General features: G+C 38.9%; 2 protein-coding genes across 4 annotated transcripts in view; one reads left to right on the top strand and one right to left on the bottom strand.

Annotated features, from left to right (window-relative positions):
- LOC121370965 (activating signal cointegrator 1 complex subunit 3-like) overlaps positions 1-26,008 on the top strand; it is a 179,091-nt gene that overhangs the window by 110,521 nt on the left and 42,562 nt on the right. The window lies entirely within an intron of this gene.
- Positions 1-26,008, bottom strand: part of LOC121370966 — a 76,160-nt gene that overhangs the window by 39,076 nt on the left and 11,076 nt on the right. Inside the window, exon 1 of one of the 3 annotated variants that reach the window (XM_041496527.1) lies at positions 19,232-19,352. The exons of 1 other annotated variant lie outside the window; for it this stretch is intronic. The gene's annotated coding sequence lies outside the window, so the exon portion shown is untranslated. Of the gene's footprint in view, positions 1-9,948; positions 10,260-19,231; positions 19,353-26,008 lie in introns of those variants that run through there. One more of the 3 variants, XM_041496528.1, reaches the window with a different exon arrangement.

The following is a 26,008-nucleotide window of genomic DNA, read 5'->3' as shown; positions in this document are numbered from 1 at the left end:
AGAGGAAACATGTGCTGCTGCCACATCAGCAATTTTTACCACACAATCAACTTACCATGAAGTTTGTTGTACTATAGTCATGGATAGGGACTGAAAAAACCTGATTCCCTTAAAGGTCATTGGTTATGTGACCCATCACCAGGGCTCACGCTGCAAAGAATTTTGGTTCTGCCAATTTTCAGATATAGTATAGTATCTCCTTGAAAATTATTCAAATGTGGTTGATTTAAGGAATATTTTATTAGCCAAAGACTAAATGTTGTAGCCACTTTGTATAAAAATTAGCAATTGGCTAATTTGGCCATGTACAGGGTGAACCCTGCATTACTCCTTGGCCAAACATGTCTACGACTGTGCTTCATACATACTAGTACATCCTAAATATTTTTTTATTAAGGAGCATAAAATGTTATCTCGTTTGGCTGCATAATTACAGGTTAGTTTAGGGTAGAATATAGCTTGGTGGGTAGAACACTTGTCTGGGTTACTTGGTTTAAAAGACTGAATCTTATTGGTGGACCCACCCTCTGATTCCTCCCATCTCAGCTAGTATATCAAAGGTTGTGGTATATGTGCTATCCTTTATGAGAGAAAGTGCTAATGGAAGAATGTAATGGGTTTCCTCTCATCTCAGCTAGTATATCAAAGGTTGTGGTATATGTGCTATCCTTTATGAGAGAAAGTGCTAATGGAAGAATGTAATGGGTTTCCTCTCATCTCAGCTAGTATATCAAAGGTTGTGGTATATGTGCTATCCTTTATGTGAGAAAGTGCTAATGGAAGAATGTAATGGGTTTCCTCTCATCTCAGCTAGTATATCAAAGGTTGTGGTATGTGCTATCCTTTATGTGAGAAAGTGCTAATGGAAGAATGTAATGGGTTTCCTCTCATCTCAGCTAGTATATCAAAGGTTGTGGTATATGTGCTATCCTTTATGAGAGAAAGTGCTAATGGAAGAATGTAATGGGTTTCCTCTCATCTCAGCTAGTATATCAAAGGTTGTGGTATATGTGCTATCCTTTATGAGAGAAAGTGCTAATGGAAGAATGTAATGGGTTTCCTCTCATCTCAGCTAGTATATCAAAGGTTGTGGTATGTGCTATCCTTTATGTGAGAAAGTGCTAATGGAAGAATGTAATGGGTTTCCTCTCATCTCAGCTAGTATATCAAAGGTTGTGGTATATGTGCTATCCTTTATGAGAGAAAGTGCTAATGGAAGAATGTAATGGGTTTCCTCTCATCTCAGCTAGTATATCAAAGGTTGTGGTATATGTGCTATCCTTTATGAGAGAAAGTGCTAATGGAAGAATGTAATGGGTTTCCTCTCATCTCAGCTAGTATATCAAAGGTTGTGGTATATGTGCTATCCTTTATGTGAGAAAGTGCTAATGGAAGAATGTAATGCGTTTCCTCTCATCTCAACTAGTATATCAAAGGTTGTGGTATGTGCTATCCTTTATGTGAGAAAGTGCTAATGGAAGAATGTAATGGGTTTCCTCTCATCTCAGCTAGTATATCAAAGGTTGTGGTATATGTGCTATCCTTTATGAGAGAAAGTGCTAATGGAAGAATGTAATGGGTTTCCTCTCATCTCAGCTAGTATATCAAAGGTTGTGGTATATGTGCTATCCTTTATGAGAGAAAGTGCTAATGGAAGAATGTAATGGGTTTCCTCTCATCTCAGCTAGTATATCAAAGGTTGTGGTATATGTGCTATCCTTTATGTGAGAAAGTGCTAATGGAAGAATGTAATGGGTTTCCTCTCATCTCAGCTAATATATCAAAGGTTGTGGTATATGTGCTATCCTTTATGAGAGAAAGTGCTAATGGAAGAATGTAATGGGTTTCCTCTCATCTCAGCTAGTATATCAAAGGTTGTGGTATATGTGCTATCCTTTATGAGAGAAAGTGCTAATGGAAGAATGTAATGGGTTTCCTCTCATCTCAGCTAGTATATCAAAGGTTGTGGTATATGTGCTATCCTTTATGAGAGAAAGTGCTAATGGAAGAATGTAATGGGTTTCCTCTCATCTCAGCTAGTATATCAAAGGTTGTGGTATATGTGCTATCCTTTATGTGAGAAAGTGCTAATGGAAGAATGTAATGGGTTTCCTCTCATCTCAGCTAGTATATCAAAGGTTGTGGTATATGTGCTATCCTTTATGTGAGAAAGTGCTAATGGAAGAATGTAATGGGTTTCCTCTCATCTCAGCTAGTATATCAAAGGTTGTGGTATATGTGCTATCCTTTATGAGAGAAAGTGCTAATGGAAGAATGTAATGGGTTTCCTCTCATCTCAGCTAGTATATCAAAGGTTGTGGTATGTGCTATCCTTTATGTGAGAAAGTGCTAATGGAAGAATGTAATGGGTTTCCTCTCATCTCAGCTAGTATATCAAAGGTTGTGGTATATGTGCTATCCTTTATGAGAGAAAGTGCTAATGGAAGAATGTAATGGGTTTCCTCTCATCTCAGCTAGTATATCAAAGGTTGTGGTATATGTGCTATCCTTTATGAGAGAAAGTGCTAATGGAAGAATGTAATGGGTTTCCTCTCATCTCAGCTAGTATATCAAAGGTTGTGGTATATGTGCTATCCTTTATGTGAGAAAGTGCTAATGGAAGAATGTAATGGGTTTCCTCTCATCTCAGCTAGTATATCAAAGGTTGTGGTATGTGCTATCCTTTATGTGAGAAAGTGCTAATGGAAGAATGTAATGGGTTTCCTCTCATCTCAGCTAGTATATCAAAGGTTGTGGTATATGTGCTATCCTTTATGAGAGAAAGTGCTAATGGAAGAATGTAATGGGTTTCCTCTCATCTCAGCTAGTATATCAAAGGTTGTGGTATATGTGCTATCCTTTATGAGAGAAAGTGCTAATGGAAGAATGTAATGGGTTTCCTCTCATCTCAGCTAGTATATCAAAGGTTGTGGTATATGTGCTATCCTTTATGTGAGAAAGTGCTAATGGAAGAATGTAATGGGTTTCCTCTCATCTCAGCTAGTATATCAAAGGTTGTGGTATGTGCTATCCTTTATGTGAGAAAGTGCTAATGGAAGAATGTAATGGGTTTCCTCTCATCTCAGCTAGTATATCAAAGGTTGTGGTATATGTGCTATCCTTTATGTGAGAAAGTGCTAATGGAAGAATGTAATGGGTTTCCTCCCATCTCAGCTAGTATATCAAAGGTTGTGGTATATGTGCTATCCTTTATGTGAGAAAGTGCTAATGGAAGAATGTACTGGGCTTCCTCTAAAGACTTGTGTATCACCATTACTGGTACCAAATGTTTGACATCTATTAGCCAGTGATTAATTAATCAGTTTGCCCTTGTGGTGTCATTAAATAAAACAAACTTTAAACTTTCTTGACAGGTTAGTTTATACTAAATGAAGTAGATGTTTCAGGAAAACAGTAATGAGACATCTTAAATAAAACAGCTGGTGTCTTAATGGAGAGAGAGAGAGAGAGAGAGAGAGAGAGAGAGAGAGAGAGAGAGAGAGAGAGAGAGAGAGAGAGAGAGAGAGAGAGAGAGAGAGAGAGAGAGAGAGAGAGAGAGAGAGAGAGGACAGAGAGAGACAGACAGACAGACAGAGAGAGAGAGAGACAGACAGAGAGAGAGAGAGACAGAGAGAGAGAGAGAGAGAGAGAGACACACACAAAGAAACAAAGAGACAGAGAGAGAGAGAGAAGACAGAGAGAGAGAGAGAGAGAGAGAGAGAGAGACAGACAGAGAGAGACTGCTGTAATTCCTGTTTTAAATTGATATTAATATTTGATTTATTTACACTAATTAGTATCCTAGATAAATAGCAATTAATTGCACCATGTACCCAGATGACCGAGAACATACAGCAGAAAGTGTGTTGTTCCTTATTCAGCTACCTGTGTGTGTATTCTGGACAGGTGTTTTGTTTGATGTCATTAATCTTTCATGACAGATGAGGTGGTGCCACCTGTAAGTGGAATAACTATATGAGAACACGAACACCTTGCTGGATTGGATAACTCAGCTGTGTATCGTGGTTTGCCTGTCACTCAATCTTATAGATAAGATCAATCTTAGGTTTTATAATTCAAGCTCAACCATTTATCCCAACTGTTTATAGTTGGTTTTGTTTTTTTACCTGTCTTGAACAGAACACTGTGGCAAAGTTAGAGGTTGAGTCCTCACCACCACTGGCACCAGTGATTAAAGAGTTCTCTGATGGAAAGCATGTCGTAAATTACCTACTAATGCACTTTTATTTAATCATGTTTTTAAAAAAAATGAATTTTTTTTCTGTATATATTATATTTAACCATTTTAAAACAATACCATTTGAGAGAACACTGTGTAGGATTCATTTTGCATGGTCATAGGGTGGTGACACATCAAATCATCCATTGAAATTAACACATTAATTATATATATTAATTACAAATGCCATAAATAATTCCTTCAGACATGTTAATTTTTTAAAACCTGTTTTTAAATACAACTTATGAGAAAATAGCAGTTTAAAACAACTTGTAAGATAAATGGTATTTAATAACAACCAATGTGGTATTCTCTTGGACTCATTTTCAGAATTTGATGAGATCTGTAACACTCCAACCCCACCCCCCAAAAACCCCCCACAAACAAACAACCCCCCCAAAAAACACCCCCAAAACAACCCCCCAACCCCCCCCCCCCCATCTAAAACAACCCAAATTCACATTAACACAGACTTTGTAGATATACTGGCATGAAATTAACACGATCCTAGTGATGACATGGCATAGGAGGCAACCTCCAAATCTTGTATTTGCATTAGAAATACTCTAATTGAATATGTTTCTGACAGCAAGAAAATTATTTTAAAAACCCACTGTGAAATATTATCTTTAGCCATTAATAATTGTAAACTGGCCAGCATATCAAAACCCTTTATTGGACATGTTCTGGATTGCAGAAAGCTACATGCAGCAATTTCAGCTGGATGTCTAATATCTAATACCGAACTGTGATTTAATTAGTGTCTAGTATCTGTCACCAAGATGAAGCATATGCCAGCATCCATATTCAAAAATAGTGTCACTTTATTATTAATTATGGAAATCGTTTGCAACCAAGTGTTAATTAACATAGAACTGAACGCATGTTTGAGTCTAAATTCCATCAGGTGTTTTTTTTTATAGTGATTAATAATAATCTTAGTTTTAATTACATTTACAGAGCCAGGAATTGAAAGCATTTCTTTGATTTAGGATCAAAGTAAAGTTGTATGTATGCTTATATATTCAGTCTTAATTTAAGCAATGTCATCATTTCAGAAACATAAAGTTTTAAGAATGCTATAAATCAATTGGGCTCAGTTGAATATTTGTTCCTTCATCAAAAAGCTGATGACATGATGGATGGACATTCCAGACTTAGCTATATTAAATTAAAGAACAGAAAGTTGAAAGTTAAAGTTTGTTTAACAACACCACTAGAGCACATTGATGTATTCATCATCGGCTATTGGATGTCTAACATTTGGTAATTTTGACATATGGTCTTATAGAGAAAACCTGCAATTTTTTTCCATCAGTGACAAGTGATCTTTTATATGCACCAGCTCACAAACAGGATAGCACATACCATGGCCTTTGATATACCAGTCATGGTGCACTGGCTAAGGAGGTTCAGTCCCATTACCCATACAAGCACCCCAGACAAGCGCTCTGCCAACTGAGCTTAATCTTGCCCTTTAAAGGAAACAAAAGTGTTCATTTACTGTCACCCACCACATTATTTAATAATCAGTGATTATTAGATGTCTGATATCATATATGATATTTGTGACACATGGTCTAAAGAATAGCAGAAACCTGCTGCCATTGAACTATATGCTACCAATGTCCAATAGATAGCTATGGCCACAGAGTATTAGGTTAGAATGACAAAAGCCACAGAGATTCCACAGAAGGGTGGAGGAATTGATCCACTGACACATAGCACATGCATTACTATGACTATAATCAGAGTGGATGTTACTATGTATTGATAGTGAACAAAAACTAACAGCAAAGAGTGAGAGTGATTGAAAAACATTTTCAGCTACTAGGCTGCAGAAGAAGAAAAAACACAATGGAAAGTATCGATATTCTGTGGTATTATCAACAATAACACTAGACGGTATTGATATTCCGTGGTATTAATCAACAAATAAGACAAGAACGGATCAATTGATCTCCTTCAGTTGTATGAGTGGAGCCAAAACAAACACCAAACGGTAGATCTGATCATCAAATACCCTGGTGATACAGATCAATACACAGTCTCATTCTACAAACGAGTTGGATCCTTATACATGTATGTTTATCTTATAGATATTCATTTCTCATGTATCTTTTGTTTTCATTTCTGAATGTTTTTCTTATTTATATATTATCTTTTTTTTTCTGTCATACCCTTTCTTCTTTGTAATGAAACTGAATTTAGAACTGAGCGTACTTTGACTAGATATCTTTGTTATCTTACATTTGAATTTCTGATCTCTGTTCTTTTACTTTTTTTCTTGAAGTTACTGTGGAACATACTATGCTTTATAGCTGTACTTATCATGCCGATCACACTATCATCATGTACTGGGAACTATGTGTATGTGTAATTTGTATTAGAATAGGTTGAGAATATCGTTGTGCAGCTTCATACACCAAGTGACATTAATAGCACCCTTCATTACTAAGTCATCAGTCTGTAACCTTTTCCTGTGTGTGATGATGATATTCTCAAATTGTGCATGCAGACAGCCCCGATTTTGATAAGAGTTTAAAGATAAAACTTCCTTTATTTCCAGGCATAATCTTCAACTTCCACTGTCAGGCAACATGCTTCTCTATATACAGTGAAACCCCTCTAAACTGGACCCTCAAGGGACCAAATAAAAAAAATCTGGTTTTAAGGTGTATCCGGTTTAGAGAGGTTATGTTCTGTTCTGATATATTTAAAAAGGGACTGTGAAAAGTCCAGTTTTAACGGATATCCAGTTATGTTCTGTTCTGATATATTTAAAAAGGGACTGTGAAAAGTCCAGTTTTAACGGATATCCAGTTATGTTCTGTTCTGATATATTTAAAAAGGGACTGTGAAAAGTCCAGTTTTAACGGATATCCAGTTATGTTCTGTTCTGATATATTTAAAAAGGGACTGAAAAGTCCAGTTTTAACGGATATCCAGTTATGTTCTGTTCTGATATATTTAAAAAGGGACTGTGAAAAGTCCAGTTTTAATGGATATCCAGTTATGTTCTGTACTAATATTTCAAAGGTACAGGAACTGTGAAAAACATCCAGTTTTGAGAGAATTGTGGGTCACAGAGGGTGTAGTTTTGAGAGGTTTCTTTCTAGTACAGAATAGTTCATGCTATAGATTGTAATCAGTTACATCTTGTTGACTAATTGTCACTGCTGCAGGGGATGGATGATGGCTCATCGACACAAACACTTCAACCGGTGGACAGGCATTCCACACTGTCACTGGCCAGCCAAAGAATGATTAGCTTTTGAGGAACCGTGGTTGAAGACTCATAACTCATTGTTTCAAGAGGTGCCTCTCTTTACACACTGTTGAAATGTCTTTGAAGACATGATGGAGATTAATGAGCCGATGCTACAAGAAATTACCAGTGCTCAAAGATCACAGAATTATGCAGTTGTTTACAGTCACAAACCAAACAAGTTGAGTGATGAACATTTTAGTGTTACACATTCTTTCAGTAGCAACTGTATATAGTCACAAATCAAACATTTTTTGTCCCCAACTGGTCCAATTGGAGGGAACTATTAAGTTTCATCTTTGTCCTTCTGTCTGTCTCTGTGTGTGTGTCTGTCTCTGTGTGTGTGTGTGTGTGTGTGTGTGTGTGTGTGTGTGTGTGTGTGTGTGTGTGTGTTTGTCTGTCAGTGTGTCTATGTATCTGTCTGCCTGTCTGTCTGTCTGTCTGTCTGTCTGTCTGATGGTCCCACATATAATTTTCTGGACTTTTTTTCGTATTGCCTCAAGATATATTGAGCTGAAATGTTGTGTATAGCTTTATTGTGTACTGTTACAGATAAAGTTTAACTTTCGTGGCGTTTGACCCATTTTTCACAGAGTTGTGGCCCTTAAATTTAGGAGATACATGTACAGAAATTTGTTAGGCCCAACCAGCCTCAATGGCATTGTGGTTAAGTCATCGGACATAAGGCTGGTAGGTACAGGGTTCGCAGCCCGGTACTGGCTCCCACACAGAGCGAGTTTTAACGACTCCATGGGTAGGTGTAAGGCCACTACACCCGCTTCTCTCTCACTAACTACTAACAACTAATCCACTGTCCTGGACAGACAGCCCAGATAGCTGAGGTGTGTGCCCAGGACAGCATGCTTGAACCTTAATTGGCTATAAGCACGAAAATAAGTTGAAATGAAATAAAAATGTTGGGCCCAGTAGGGAACATGTAATGCTTTAGCAGCATTCTCAGTATTAGCAGCATTCTCAGTATTAGCAACATTCTCAGTATTAGCAACATTCTCAGAATTAGCAGCATTCTCAGAATGCTATTATTATTATTATTTTATTTTGTTAAAAACAATTTAACAGAGAGATGAATGGTAATAATTAAGGCAAGTTTAATATCTTTTGTTACATGAACCCTTTTCAGACGTGGATCCAGGGGGGTCAAGGTCAAGACCCCCCCCCCCCCCCCCCGCTCGCAGGATTTTGATAAGGGGAATATACTTCAAATCCATCTAAAGCTATCTTCAAATATGAAAATTTCCTATCGAGGGGGGCCCTTCAAAGGCTCAAGACTGGACCCCCCCCCCCTGCTAAAATTCCTGGATCCGCCCCTGCTTTTACAAACCTAATGTTAAACGGTTGTGGTCAGGAATATTATCATCCATACATCTCCTTCCACAGTTTGAGTTCAGCTTTATTTGTACATTGATATACATTGTGTTTTAAAAATAAAACAGAACCTATACATACAATGTGAAACAAAATATGTTTCCTGGAAAACCCCCAAAATAACAGAAGATGCAACAGAACCTATATATAAGCTGAATCAAACTGAAACACCCCCCCCCCCCCCCCCCCCCCCCAGTTATTGTTTTTTCCCCACTGAACTACATTTACTTGAATCAGCTTCAAAGACGTATAACAGGTACTATCTGTTGGACCAGCTTCAAAGACAACATGTATCTCTCTTTCCTAAAGCTTTCTTCACTTATCTAAAATCTCACACCCATGAAACACAAGTTACACAGATAGGTTCATGTACAGTACATGCAATGGTAAATATAGGAATGGAGAACAGCTGAACTAGTGAAATGAATACATTAGGACAAAACAATGTCTAATTCAGTAAAATAAATGTCTGTGAATTAAGGTATTATTTCTATTCTGGTATACTGGCTGGCAGGATCTGCAGGTTTTACAGATAATGAATGAACATTTTTCCAGATTTATTGGGAAATCCTAAAAAAAAAAAAATCGTTTGTACATTGTTCTGAGGTTTTCCGCTGTCCAAAACTTCTGATATGGTTTTGGTTGATACTTTATATACATTCTGAATGGGACCCACTGTTTTACACCATTGGGCAACACTAACCCTAGGGCCATTCTCAGTATGAGAATTAAATCTTAAAATGTCTGGACATTTTTTTGGTAACTCATTTTTATCTTTGGTTTAAATAAAACATCCTGGAAATGTTTAACACCACTTGATTTAATAATTTGAATTAGGTTTTTAGATATATATGTGATAAATGTGATGCATGTACTGGTAGTATAAAGTTGAGAAAAGAAACCTGCTACTGTAACATATACACAGGAAACGTATTGTACATATATTTTGTCTACCAGGAGGTCTTTTATATAAACTTTTTTACATATATGTACAATACATACTAAATAGTAAATAGTGCAGAAATGACTGGAATTGGAAAAGAAAAAGTCTCACCTTTATGGTTCTGTTACTTAGGAGATTGATTCTACACCCTAAAACAAACACATGAAATAGCATCAAGCCAATTAGTGTTACAGCTCTGTCTGTGTGATGGGGAATAAATTTCATACAGGATCTTAAGTAGATGTCTTTATTTCTTCTCATGTGATGTGCATCTTGATCTCATTCAGAGTACTGTCAAGAGCAACGGCTTCGACCCTTCATCTTTTTAAGTAAAGCAGATAAGGTCACAGACAGTAATGGGTCTCCAACACTGAAAGTCACTTGAATTATGATAACACAAGTTCTGTTGGTGATCTTTGTGGCACTTTTGAGATCTTTGATTGTCACTGATTGGGCATCACTTCAGAAACTCCACAAAAAGATCCAATAAACACTTAAAAAAACAACCCTCACTAAAAAACCAAATAAAATGAGAATTATTATATATACACTCACACAGGTTAAACTGACATTGTTGGCTTGATACAGTAGATGTATGTTTGTTTGTTTGTGTCTGACATGGCAACCTGACATGGTGTGTATGTTAATCAGGGAGGGTTAGGCCTGTATGTGCTGGAAGAGCGGCATCAAATCAAAGGAGATTGCTTTCCCCTACATCGTGTTTACTTGTTCGAGTGATTGCTCACTTTGATCAAGTGCTTGCCGTGAAGTGCATCCCTCTAGGGAGGGTATTACCTATAGATAGTAGCAGATATACAGTCCATTCTGCTGAAAATAATCACTATCAAACAGCCACCTGCCGTTAAAGGCCACCCTGCTATTCTCTTGATTCACGGTGTATACGGTGTAGAAATATTATGTTAATGACATAGTAAGCGGGCATTGCATGGTCTTATAATTATATAACTATAAGAAGCTAATTTCTGATATTCTCTTACATGACTATAAGCATGACAGGTTTTATGGTACACTAATGCAGTATGGAAGTTGTTTTATGAGGTTAATGTACCGCCGGTGTGTTGTATATGTTATTCACATCATCATCACCATTATCACTATTAAAAAAAATGGAAACATGAGATAATTATTAATTCTGCACTTAAAAGCTTACAAAAAACTACTACAGTGTTTTTTTGTATATATATACTACAAAATGTTATCAGTGATCATGCAGCTATATATACCTTCATGTTTAATGGTTAGGTGAAAACTAATAGGTTTAAATATCAGTTACTGCTTCTGTAATCTAAGGTTGAAAAAAGAAAGAAAAAGATTTTGGTTTATTTTTAACTTGATCAGAAATTAAAATCTTAGGTAAATTTGGCCATAATCTGTCCTAACTTATCTTAAATGACAAGCAAAATGTAACATAATAATTCAACACTGCTGTGGAATGAGGTTATGTATTTTGATCTATATCTTTGGCTTTTTAAAAGCAAAATTTGGTTACTATCTTTTGTGTAGAATTTCTCTCTACATGGGTGGCCATAACTGACACATCATCCATTGTATTTAGGGCCATTTAAAGTAATTAAAATGATTTATGAAAACAATATAATTCTAGGTGTATTGTTTTCATTTCTAGGTTTTTTTATAGCACGTGCCTCAGATACCATTATTTTTACCACTTGTCAACCGACTAAGGGCCGAGTGTGTGAGCAAAATTAAAATAATGTGCCCCGAGTGCCCTGAGTCATTTGAAAGGGATTTCCCCAATCAACTGCACGCGTAATATGGATTCCGTTCAAATCTGATTACTCCTTGTATGGACCCTTAGGCCATCATTATTCTGGTTAGCACAATATGAGGGAGGCAAGGCTGCAATTTATGGCTTAAAGAATTGAACAGAAATTGGAGACTTAAGGTTTTTTGTTTGACATATTTGACGTTTAATAAGATAAAGGAAATGGGTTTGTTTTGTTTGTGATACAGCTTGGTTTTAAGTAGGAAATCTTTTTGTTATGGGTTTTTTTTTCTAGATTCACTGCAGCTAGTCTTCAAAGAATGAAAAGCATTGACGTCAGCCATGTCGCTGAACTTTTGAGTTCATTAATTTCGTGTGATTGTGAATGGTGACTTGAATATGTTTCTTAGCAATATTGAGTCAGCCTCTGAATATTAAGAATAATTTATTTCTGTCCTTTTATGATAGGTTAGTTGTAAAGTTGATGATAAATTAAATCAAATATGGTAACTTTCAATTTTTTATTTTTGTTGTTAACATCAATATATTAAATATATATATACATATTTTTTAATTTCCTAGTTAAAAAAAAAAATCTTGTCAATTCATTACAATTTATATGTCAGAATATATTCTGTAAAAAAATACATTATTGACAGGATAATCATCAAAGAAAGATTTTAGTTTTCAAAATGAGGAACTACAGTTCCTAAACCAGACTATATTAAGCTGCTATAACTGGTAATGACACGATGGTGTGGTGCCTGTATTGCTTTTATAAGGTATCATTTTATTTATATTTAAAAAACCAAATTTGTTGAAGATTTATGTGTGTTAACACTGCATTGCTTGAAATATCCACACGTTGATTCTGCATGAAAATTACCCAACCAATGAGATGGGTGAACTAATCTCACGCATATTAGCAAACTCTGGGGTTTGACAGCTCTGCAGAATTATTATTATTAATATATATTTACTAATTAAACTTGGGGCTAAAACAGTATAGAAAAACAGCTGAAAATATTAAGTAGCAATATTTTTAATTTTTTTCGCTTGAACACTTACATATGAAATTACCTTTCCAATAACCATATTTCAAAACAGTTTTCTTAAAACTGTTTATTAATCTTTTTTTTATGTAGCCTTCACCAAAACCTAACCAGTCAAGAAACTCATTTCCTACATCTCTTGTGGTAAATGTTTTCTTGCTAATGTAGAACCCAGCTGTTTTGTCTTGTGATGGTACAACTTGAGACGTGGACATGGGTTTGATGTGGTAAATTCCTCCCTGGACAGAGGCAGCACATGTCCAGACAGGAGTGGCCTTATTCACTGTTTGTTCTGGGGCGTGTGCCAGGGTGGCTCTAGTTGCAGTCATGACCTGCCCAGTGAAAACATCAAACACTTGAATTCACTGAACACTGACTCTTTTATTACAATGATGGACTCCCCAGAGAGGCCATTGCTTCAGCAGCTGAGTGTAATACATTACAGTAAATATGTTACTTATTAATTCTTCAAACACCAGTTAACTAATTTAATTAGCTTACTCAAGTTAGTTAATTATGAAATTAATTGTATATGGTGATTGCATTCAATAGCAGATGGATTTAAGAAGTTAGTCCTTTGAAAATGATAGGCTGTATTAAATTAAGTTACATTTTTTTGAATGAATGAATGAATGAATGAATGAATGAATGAATGAATGAATGAATGAATGAATGAATGAATGAATGAATGAATGAATGTTTAACAACATCCCAGCACAACCCCATCACCCCCCAGAAATCCCACCCTGAAACAACAGCAACAACAAACAAACAAAACCCCACAAAACCCCCAAAACAAAACAAAACAAAACACAAAATCCCACAGTGGCTATTAGGTGTCAAACAAAGGTAATCAAGTATATGAAAAAAGTGATAATTAGCCATAATAAATTTTTTTGTGTGTGTCTATACACTTTATGGCAATCTGATTGGTCCAGAGGTGCTTACTTTTTTTCGTTCATATCTCGATGAACCCCCCAAAAATTAAGCCACGCCTACTACCCCTCCCCCCCCCCCCCCACCCTCACTACTTTTGTGCAACAAGCCGGATTATTCTGGCAATCATATTTAGATATTTTGAAGAAAACACACGTGAAAGCTACAAAAAATGTATACGATAAATTAATGGAAAATGCTATAGCAGAGTAGACATATGGATCTATACACATTGATTAAAAAACAAAACAAAAAAACAAACAAACAAACAAACAACACTCTCGCTAATCATGACATGAGACTCGGTCGTTCGCCAAAGAAATCATGTAGGAAACTTCACGTCAGTAACTTACTTGTAAGCGATGTTCAACAGCTGTTGGTGAAAATTAAATGGTTCCACTGACAGCATAAATGTTAAACACGTTCCCTTCATTCACTTTCATAAAATATAAACTAAACACAAATAGGACAATTCCTTCCAATATAACTAAATGATCCGTAAAAATGCACAGCAGTTAGAGGAAATGACGTCATTTACAAAAAATCACCTGATTCAAATAATAGTGAATGAACGTTCGCATTCTTATGCGACATAAGTATCAATGAAGTTTACACAAACAATACTACAGGCGTATTTAAAGCTAAACAAATTAAATTCAGTCATGTATTGTTAAAGTATGCATAGAAATTTAATTATAAGAATTGACCGCAATTATTTTTTGGTTCCTGCAAGTATGAACCATACTTGCATGAACCAAAAAATAATTGCGGTCAATTCTTAATTAAATAAATAACACTTAAAAAGTTAATATTATCATGTTAAGATATCCCACACTAACCAAGTCCTTTCAAAATACAAAGTTTTGGCAATTATACAAAATACATGTAGTCCTATAGCTTTGATGTTACACATTTAACTGTGACAAGCTAATACAGACCAAGCATTTTAATGATGGCATTTTTGTTGTTGTTGTTTTTTTGTGGCCCTTTCCTAATTTACTGTCCGATGACAAGAAGCCAGCTTCGCATTGTAAGTAGTAATGGAACTTTTGTGATGGTTGAGGGGAAAAAACCTGACGAAAACATAAATGCCAGCTTTTTTACTACTATATTGTTTACGTTGATGGGCTAGTAGTGCGCTCTGTTATCTTGGCATCTTTTAGCTTGCCATCATGGAATAATAAAAAGATTGCTGGCATGCTGCAACATATTCCAAGGCTTTTGGTTCACACACACACGCACCCCCACCCCCTGCCAAACCGTAACAAAACCAAAAACTGTAGCTGCTGTAACATATTTATGTGTACAACATACAGCTGAGCTACTTGAGGTTTGGAAGGTCTTTTTTATGGGTACAGAATAGAAGCATCTATATAAACAGATGGTGTTTTCCTGTGTAGTATCCTGTATGCAAGAACTTCTACAATAACATTTGTATTGTTTGTTGTGCCAAGGTTGATCCTATGGCTACACAGTTTGTTTTTTCCATTCGACCTGTCTTAATTTGTTAATATTTTCCCTTTGGTGCACTGTTTTTGTGTTAGCAAGAACTTAAGATTAACTTTACTTATGGTTTTTACAGAGTAATTGTAATACAACTGAGGATATGCAGCTTGTTTGTCACATAATTAATTTAGTATAATTTAGAAACTGTTGGCTCTTGACTCAATAATAGTGGGGGCAAAACGTAGCCCATTGGTCAAGGGCTCACTTGATGCGCGGTCAGTTTGGGATCGATCCCCGTCAGTGGGCCCATTGGGCTATTTCTCACTCCAGCCATTGCACCACGACTAGTACATCAAAGGCTGTGGTATGTGCTATCCTGTCTATGGGATGGTACATATAAAAGATCCCTTGCTGCTAATCGAAAAGAGTAGCCCATGAAGTGGTGACAGCGGGTTTCCTCTCTCAATATCTGTGTGGTCCTTAACCATATGTCTGACACCATATAACCATAAATAAAACGTTTTGAGTACATCGTTAAATAAAACATTTTCTTCCATCCAATAATAGTGTAATTGATTAAGTTCAGGTACACATTAATTTGTCAGGTAACAATATTGATTTCTCTTCATTGGTTAATCTGTTTTGACCTTTATTTAAAGACCTAAAAGTCTGGAGAATTTAAGCATTACACATTAAAAGACCAAGTTAAAGTTTGTTTTCTTTCATGATACCACCAGAGCAGATTGCTTCATTAATCGACTATTGGATATCAAACATTTGATAAATTTTGATTCATGCTCAGGGGAAACCCGCTACATTTTTCTATTAGTAGCAAAGGATTGTTTATATACATTTTCTCACAGACAAGACAGCACATACCACTGCCTTGTGAGACACTGGTTGTAAAGATATAAAAGACCCAATCAGAGAATGGGTCCACTGAGGAGGCTCGAACCTGTGATTAAAGAACCTGCAATGAGTGCACTACCATCCAAGCTGGATCCCACCATCTTTTAAGACAGAAAGGAAATGTTTTATTTAACGACACACTCAACACATTTTATTTAGGGTTATATCACGTCAGAAGCATTGTTAAGGACCACACAGATATTGGGAGAGGAAACCTTCATGGGCTACTCTTTCCGATTAGCAGCAAGGGATCTTTTATATGCACCATCCCACAGACAGAATAATACATACCACAGACTTTGTTACACCAGTTGTGGAGCACTGGCTGGAATGAGAAATACCCCAATGAGCCCACCGATGGGGATCGATCTTAGATCGATCGCTCATCAGGCGAGTGCTGTATCACTGAGCTACGTCTCGCACCCTTTTAAAACTGATAAGATCTTTATTACAGTCTCAACATGTCTAAAAGATTCACATGCAGTATAATAAAGCAGATATCAGTCTTTAAAACAAATGCACATACTAATTTATCCAGTTATGTTACGAGAGACTACATTAGTAAAATCGATTTTGTATAAGAGAAAAGTGTATAAAACTAAAGAATTATGTACAACATTCACTTACATCAAGAATTGTTTGTTATAAAGACCAATATTTCCTACTATCTACATATATACATGTATCTAAAAATGTATGGCAACAATAAAAAAAGAGCCCCAAACACTGGCAGAGCTAGTAGCTAGTAACTATAGTTTTAATAATACTTAAATAAGTGGTTTACATGCAGCTTCATAAGCATAAAATATTATACCTTATATATACCTAATACCCCCAAAAAACCCAACCCCCCTGCAAACCCCCCCAAAAAACCCACAACCCTATATAGTTAACTATTCTTTGATCTGCTCTATTTCAAACAGTTTTGAATGCCTGTGTATTTTGGGCAATCAGTTGATTGTTAGGAAAACATAACTCGGTCATCAGTTAACAGTGGGTTGTTTCAAACTGTTAGCTCTTGACTCAGTAATAGTGTAATTGATTAAGTTCAGGTACACATTACTGTGTCAGGTAACAATATTGATTTCTCTTCATTGGTTAATCTGTTTTGACCTTTATTTAAAGACCTAAAAGCCTGGGAAGTATTGACTAGATAACGGATAATTGGAACAGTTGTAATTACGTATTCAGCTTTTTAGTGTAGTCATTTCCTTTCATCAAAACAGCAATTACTCAAATTGAAAGTGTTTTTTCATTACAATGTTAGTCAAAAAACATCTTTTTTTATATACGCCCATCTATGGGTTGTATTATGTTATGGCGTTGTTCATCTGTCCTTCTGTTCCTCCGTCCGTCTGTTAACTTTTTCTTGTCCTGACCATATTTTGCATACAGATGCATACAGAACCATCAAACCTATTACTAGGTTACTGTGACATACTTTTCACTGTCTACTGCACATAACAGTAAATCCTTGTCCGGATCATATCTTTCATACAGATGCATACAGGACCATCAAACCTCAGTTGTATGAACAACTTGGGATGGTATGTGGTTGGTCCAAAACAAACTGTTCATCCATCCCATTGCATAAATTTCACATAATTAGAATTGAATCATACTGTTACATATTCATTAATATAGATATGGTTTTCCATCACACTTCTGATGGGTGTATCATGTACCTCACCGGTACTCTGTTTATTGAAGATTTTGTGTAAAAATTATTTATTTTATCTAATCTCAATTACAAACTAAAAGGATTTACTTTTTTATAGATGTGAATTTTTTAAATATCACATTTGAAATTTCCTTACTTCATGCTTTTATTGGCCAACCCTATTCGGCCTCGGTGGCGTAGTGGTTAGGCCATCGGTCTACAGGCTGGTAGGTACTGGGTTCGGATCCCAGTCGAGGCATGGGATTTTTAATCCAGATACCGACTCCAAACCCTGAGTGAGTGCTCCGCAAGGCTCAATGGGTAGGTGTAAACCACTTGCACCGACCAGTGATCCATAACTGGTTCAACAAAGGCCATGGTTTGTGCTATCCTGCCTGTGGGAAGCGCAAATAAAAGATCCCTTTGCTGCTAATCGGAAAGCGACAGCGGATTTCCTCTCAGAATCTGTGTGGTCCTTAACCATATGTCTGATGCCATATAACCGTAAATACAATGTGTTGAGTGCGTCGTTAAATAAAACATTTCTTTCTTTATTGGCCAACCCCTTATCAGTAGAGTATTTATAGACTTTAAAAAATGCATTCATTCAGTTCATTTGAAAACATGGCTAATATACAGTCTTATCATATAATATCTTACATTTTCAGTGCAATCAAAGTATGTGATATTTTTAAGATCACATACTTTAAGAATTTGATAACTTTGCAAATTAGATGTAAATTAATGGAGGTCACGGCACTAGGTTTATTGACAATTAAGCAAATGTAATTGTGTGACACTCCATAATTGACATATGCATTCATAGTCATCGAATAAAAAAATTTCAATGGCAATTTGACACTGAAAGCTGTCCAGCATTCAGAAAACAAAAAAACGTTAAGCCGTAGTTTGTTTTGATGTAAGGACATCCAAAATGACGTCATTCGAGTTTGACGTCATTTCAATTCAAAAATACACCGCACTACATATTCTTATGTCATTTGAATATCTAGGACTGGAATTAAAGTTGCGTGTACAGTTTATAAAAACACGTTGTATTAAGCTTGAGATTATATGATAAAGAGATTATTACCCTCGTATATTTCGGTACCGTCAATATCATATATTAGGAATAAAAATAATGTATTATGCGAGCCTCTGGCGAGCATAATACAATTTATATGATATTGACAGTACCGAAAAACACTCTGGTAATAACCTCTCTATATGTGGCATGCACATATACATAGATTCTAGAACTTAGGAAATTAACAAAATGCTTATCATATAATATTCCTTTAAGTTTTATTGTAGTAAAATATCTTGTAAAAAAAGAAAAGAAGCTAACAGTGTATCAGATTAAAATATTTATGACTACAATTTATATCTTGAGTTTTTCACTGTGACATTCAAATGCCAAATAATTTATTCATAGCAGTCTGGTAAGAAAGTGAAGACTCAAAACATTAATGTATTAAAATCAGACTAAACTCTTAATGGTAAATACCTTACAAAATAAAAATTGAAGAAAAAAAAACAAAAAGAAGAAACAGAAAGAAAATGAAAGAAATCCAATCATAATATCATCTTGAATAACAATAATATCTTAAAATGCAAGTAATTTTGAACTTTTTACTGCAGTCATACCTTTAACGACCAAATCTTCTCCGCACCTCTGTTCTGTTCTGATTATTGCAGGTAATTTGCTAGAACACCTAGCACTTTGTAAAATGCAATTTTACATTTTACGCACTAACTTATAGTAAATCTGGTTTGCTGCTACAGAAATGTTGATACCTTGCCAACACAGGCAGTAAAAAAAAAGAAAAGAAAAAAAAAGAAGGTATTTGTTCTTACATGAAAGCAATGGATACTGCTGCACTAATGTACGTAGGACATACAGGTAAAAGCGTAACGATGGAATCTTTTTTGGGCCGAGTGCCAAAAGAGGAAGCATCAGCTGTCACTACTATATATTCTCAGAGGTCATCCGGCAACAGAGATGGAAGGTTTTTAAAAAAAGATCTCTGTTGATGCTGTGCATGTAATGAGACCGGGCCTGGTGCCTGGATCTGCCACGGTTTATATATATAAAGATGCAGGTAGAATGTGAGATTGAAGCTGAATGTTAAAGCGATACAGGGCGCACCTGACCTGGATGTGAAGGCAAACATGTGCAGGATGCCCATCATTCCTCATCCAGATTGTCACCATTCTGCTCACTGCCAATAAGCCACAAATAGCAGAACCACAGCAGAACATGTAGTCCCAGGAGTATATACAGAATGTACTGTGTGTGCCATGCTTGTCATTTCCTGTATGTCAGTATAATAGGCTTCGTTGTATATGTTTACATCATGCAGAGCTCCACTGTTTATAGGTAATTTTGCCCATGGTGAAATTTCTCTAACTTCATTGTTATTATATAGCACCCTACCAGCCCAACTGGGACTATAGGTTTTGTTTTCATCCTTTTGTCTGTCTGTCTGTACCTGTCTGTCTGTCTGTTTGTCTGTCCCGCATATAGGTTTACAGACTTTTTCACACAATGCCTCAATATATTCAGATGGAATTTTATGCATAGCCTTATCATGTACAGTTACAGGGTGTATACTACCAAATCAAATCCCATAGACGACAATAGTAACATATGTGGCTAAAACTCCTACCTGCAACGTATCAGCCGACATAAACGCCACGGATATAAATACTACCACCCCTTACACTTAAAGTGAATCAGAAAAAAATGGGGATCAAGCTGCTTGTTTCTGAGATAACGGGTAGTGTCTATGACTACCCTAGTTTCGCACAAAATTCGAGTACTTTTTTTTACAGGTACCCCATACATGTTTCAAGCACAAGGCTACTTGACACATTGGTACTAGATGAAATAAAATTGCACATTTTTTTTACCCAGATGAAACTATTATTTTTTACAACCAACACACTCACATTTATAACCAATCACAGGACTTGTGGTGTTCACTTCTCTATCAAAAGTTCGGTGCACCTCGAACTTTGACCCAGCCGGAAGTTATTTGGTTTAGTACTACCTATAAATCAAGTTAGATTTTTATCTTAATTTACCCATTTTTGACAGAGTTATGGCCCATGAACTTAAGAGATAAGAAAATGTGTTGGGCCGGTTAGGGGACATATATTGCTTCAGCAGTACTCTTAAAATGCTTTAATGTAGTTACAAGTTGAGTACTACTTTATAAATATTTTCTTTCTTTCTTTTTTTGTCTTGGGGTGTTCATTGTTTGATGAGTTTGTCACTAAAACTGCATATTTTAAAGGATGTGGGCAAGTAAGTATACTTTTCCGTGCTCACAATGAATGATGGTAATATACTTTTGTTGTCTCCACTTAATTGTTCTTTATCATGGCCTTGATTTATGTAGATGACTTGCAGTATATGGATGTTACAGATTAGGGCCATACTCTTTGTTGTGGTATGCGTGCAACCTGAGGAATTGTGCAATGGTGTTACCATGAGCTGCTGCATGAGATAGTAACCCCATTCCATCCTGCAGTAGTACACTGCAGAGCTAGTGCACATAAAATGTAGTGCAGCGGTAGAAAAGTGGTCCACTGAGGTGTGATTTTGAGTCATAAGAGCAGTCATTCAATAGCAGTGGTATGTGCTGTCCTGTCTGTGAGAAATCTCCCCATCCCAGCCAATGCCCCATGACTGGTATGTTAATAGCTGTGGTATGTACCGTTCTGTCTAAGAAATCTCCACATCTCAGCCAATGCCCCATGACTGGTATGTTAATAGCTGTGGTATGTGCTGTTCTGTCTAAGAAATCTCCACATCCCAGCCATTACATCCCAATCAGTGCCCCATGACTGGTATATCAAGACAAGACAAGAATTTATTTATACTCGGGCTGTTGCACAATAGATGTGGGATGTACTGTCCTGTCTGTGAGAAATATCCACATCCCGACCAGTGCCCCTTGAGTGTTATATCAAAGGCCATTTTGTATAACCAGTGAAAGAAATAAGTTTGATACTTTTTTTCACTTGTTCATGAAACAAGTGTAGGTAGAAATCTACTTGTCCACCAGTATTTTCACTGGTTAGGTTAGGTTTTTCAATTGCTAAAAATGAAACTGCTTGTAAATGTTTACTTATTCAGTGATAGTCTTATTCAACTTACCGTACTAGCACAACAACAATGCTATACGACCCTGAGTTATAACCTCCACTGCAGAATTATCTCCCCTTGCCGGATGTATAACCTACACCCGCGCATGGGTAGACCGTATATCCTCGTTTTTGATTCTGCAGTCCTCCATTGCAGTCGTGTTCGAGTTCTGTAGTAAAAAATTTGTCAAATTGTCAGATTGTTTATTAATTTGTAATTTTGTTTTACTCTGTCATACGAGGTCTTTTGGGTAATTTACACTTGGGTTAATGTCTGACACGGCTTCCTCGGGCTCCAACCGGTTGGTTGTATGTGCCGAGGGGGGTTGTCTTAAACGACTGCCCCAGTTTGATCAGCATTTGTTATGTCAGGCATGTCGTTCTTGTTGTTTTGAACGTCAGTGTCATATCTGTGTAAATTGGTCCCCCTCCACGTGGGGGAAGGCTAAGAAGCTGTCAAAAGACGCCGAGCGAAAGAGGATGATTAGACGTGAATGGGACGGGCGGAGCACAGTGGCAACCTCCGGGGTCGTGCTCCATACCGATTTGCCGGCGGTCGGCAAGTCGGTGTCCAGTTCAAAGAGTTCGCGGACAAGTGGTAGGCGCAAGGGCGCCTCCTCGTCTGTTCGCCATCTTCATGGTGATAGCAGTAAACCCGAAGCGCCGCTTGGCGCGGAGGGGGCGCTGTTGCTCCCTGTTTCGGCTGAAGCAGGGAAGGTTTCTTCCAGGTCGGGCTCCGTTCGACCTGGGGATTTGCTTTTGCCTCCGTCGGTGGAGGCGGCGCCGGTTACGGTTGTAACGGGGGCGTCAGTCGGAGGGAGTGCAGTCGTGGCAGGAACGACTGTGTCTCTCAGTTCCGACTCCCATCTTGCTGATGGGGGCAAGGTTATCGGTCCTTCTGTGGAGGGGTCGATTAGCTCTAGAATGAAGTCGGCTTCGCGGCACCGTTTGGCTCACCAGATTTCTGGTGCAGGGTTGGTCATGGCGTCCGAGGGCGCCGTTTCGGCCAACGCGTCTTGCGGCGCTACTTCAGTGATCGAGCCACTTGGCGAAATCGCGAAGTCTTACAACGTTGTCTCGGTCACGGAGCCGGGTGGCGTTGTTTCGGGTGCGACGCCAGTAGGCGTCCCTTCTGTTGTTGGGGCGCCTGTACAGCGTCATCAACTTTTATATCGTTCGCATGTGGCTACGTCAACTGGGTTGGCTAATCCACACGTGGTACGTTGGGTTCAGAATTCGGCGCAGGATTCGTACGTGTACGAATTTCCTGACGGTCCGGTTCAACCGACACCACCAGTCCCGTTGTCTGCTTCGGCAGGGATCAGGGAAACCGCAGCTTTCTTGGGTGCGCCTGTGTCTACACCGATGGTCAATCCGGACCTGTCAGATCAGGGTAGAGGTTCCAGGCGTTATCCCTCGACTGCATGGGCGGAACCTTTCGTTCAGGGTCCAATGGTTTCGGGTCGCCCTCAGGGGCGGACTCGGGGGGACTATGTTTCTCTTTGTTTCTCTCTTTGTTTCTCAGCGCATGGAGCGTCGTTAGAAAAAAATTCTTCTTCGGAAGACGATTTTCCCTCCGAATCAGTGTGTGGTTTGGGGGAAGGGTCGGCACCAGGTTCGGTGCTTGACGACATTCCCAACTTGGCCGATGGTACGCCAGACGGCGATTATGATTACCAGGCGGTTCTTGGTTTTGTACGGGAACAGGTCCGACTGGTGTGTGCGGATGCAATTCCGTCGGAGGAGGCTGTTCAGTCTTACAAGGGTGTTTCGTTTGGAAACCGGCCTTTAGCGATGGACGCTCTGCAGCAGGATTTCGGCTTGCCGTTAGTGCACGAGGCGCATGAATCTCTTGCGGAGATTGATGCTTTGATTGCGGGTAGCGATCGTATTTTGGGGGCGGTGGTGGAAGAGTTTCCGGCAGCGTTAGCTACCGGGAAACTGTTGTCTGCGGCGAAGGTTTTGTCCACGTCTTCATATAAGACATTGGGAGCTACCTTCCTTTCCGCTAGGGTGAAGGCAGACTGCCACCCATCTCCTAATGTCAGTGTGCCACTCACGGATTTAGAGACTTTGGAGAGGTTATCTAAACTTCTTTTTCAAGTCAATAACCATTTAGGTACGTTCCTATTTGGGTTAGATAAAGCAGTCACGGGTCTTCCGCCGATGGCTAAGGGTTGTTTGTTGGCGGCTTCTAAAGCCTGTCATCACGTCGCTCAGCTTGCTGGGCGTGTTTTTGCCAACAGTCTACTTCTGCGTCGGGATCACTACCTGGCGGGACTGAGAGCGACGGGTGTGGTTAAAACCTACTTTCGTAGTCGCTCAGTAAGGGAAACCTTACTTTTTGGGACCAATTTTAACTTGGTCATGGACCAAGAAGCGGTGAAATTCATCCCTGCTGCTCCGTCCCAAACTGCTCGTAAGCGCCAGGCGGCGTCTACTTTTAAGCCTCCACCTGTTAAGAAATCGACTTTTCTTGACAGTTATCAGATCCCTGTGGTGTCTGCTTCGGGTGTGCAGTCTGGTAATGCCCGTGGTTCATCGAAACAGGGACGTTTTTGGGGGAAGCCGGCACGTTTTCGTGGTTCCGCTCGGGGCAAGGCGCCCGGGGGTGGGAAGCGGCCGGGATGAGGGTGCGTGGACAATCGACATCTGCTTACGGAGGTTCCGTTAGCAGATCTTCCTGTGGGGGGCAGATTACGCCATTTTGTTCAAAGTTGGTGCGAACTGCCAGATCTGGACCCATGTGTTTTGTCGGTTGTTCGCAACGGATACAGAATTCCGTTTTCTTCACCCCCTCCACTGATGTCCTCCCCCCGGTTACCTGCAGTACCGCATGTCGACAAACGAGTACTGGTGGAGAAGATGGTTGTCGAGTTTCTCAACAAGAAAGCCATCCAGGAGGTGGATTTGGGCACTCCGGGATTTTATTCCCATCTGTTCTTCGCCCAGAAGAAGAATGGCGAGTGGCGACCAATTCTAAACCTGAAGCCACTGAATTATTTCGTCGTTATTCCATCTGTGAAGATGGAGACGGTTCAGTCTGTTCGCGCTTTGCTTCAGGTGGGGGAATGGGCGGTGTCCATCGATTTGAAGGACGCTTACCTGCATGTTCCAATCCATCAGGATTTTTGGAAGTACTTGCGGTTCCTCTACGACGGCAGAGCTTACGAGTTTCAAGTTCTGCCGTTTGGATTGGCCACAAGCCCTCACGTCTTTACTCGGGTAGTAAAGGCAGTGGTGGGGCGTGTACATCTGTTGGGTATACGGATGCACAATTACCTGGACGATTGGTTAATTCTGGCGGCTTCACAGACGGCATGTCTCGTAGGCGTGGAATTCGTGATCGACATGATTCTCCGGGGTGGTTTTCAACCTTGTGGAGGCGTCCGTTCTTCCAACGGATTCGCGACTTCACAATTTCAGGACGTTGGTGCAACGTCTTCTGGTGGAGCAAAGTGCATCGGTGTGCACGCTCCATGTGTTGATAGGCCATCTCGAATCGCTGGCGGCGCTGAATGTGCGGTTCAGACGGTTCAAGAGACCGCTTCAATGGCATTTGTCCCGAGTGTGGGATGGTCTCAGCTGGGATTTGGTGATACCATTGGGGCCTTAGTTCATTCTTCCGATCCAAGAGTGTCTAGTGGACAAGTGTATGTCCCAGGCCGTTCCTTTACACCCACTTTCGGGGTTCGGTGCACACCTTTTGGATCAACATCTGTCAGGGGTGTGGACTCCTTCAGAGAGGAGTCGTCACATCAACCTGTTGGAGATGGAAGCAGTGCGTCGTGCTTGTCTCCATTTCAGGACTGTTATTCGACATCGTCGGATTTTGTTGAAGTCGGACAACACGTCGGTTGTTGCGTACCTCAATCGGTGGGGAGGCACCAAATCCCTGTCATTGAGTCTTGCGGCTTTGGAGATTCTGGAATGGTGCGACGATTGGGGAGTCGTGTTATCGGCCAAACACATTCCTTCGTCCGTGAACATCTTGGCGGACGCTTTGAGTCGTCGTTCCCACGGTTCAGACGGAGTGGATGTTGCACCGGACGGTGGCTTATCGAGTTCTTCAGTTGTGGGAGAGTCCTCAACTCGATATGTTTGCCACTCGCCTGAACAGTCAGTTGCCAGTGTTTGTATCCCCGGTACCAGACCCACTGGTACTGGAGTACGATGCGTTGAGCATGGACTGGACGGGACTGGATTTTTACGCCTTTCCCCCTCCGGTTCTGCTTGGCAAGGTTCTGGCAAAGATCAGACAGCAACCTTGTC

Source organism: Gigantopelta aegis, chromosome 4 (assembly GCF_016097555.1).
Source record: "Gigantopelta aegis isolate Gae_Host chromosome 4, Gae_host_genome, whole genome shotgun sequence".
Taxonomy (NCBI): Eukaryota; Metazoa; Mollusca; class Gastropoda; order Neomphalida; family Peltospiridae; genus Gigantopelta; species Gigantopelta aegis.
The sequence above is the reverse complement of the archived record's forward strand: the minus strand, read 5'-3'. Positions and strand labels throughout refer to the sequence as shown.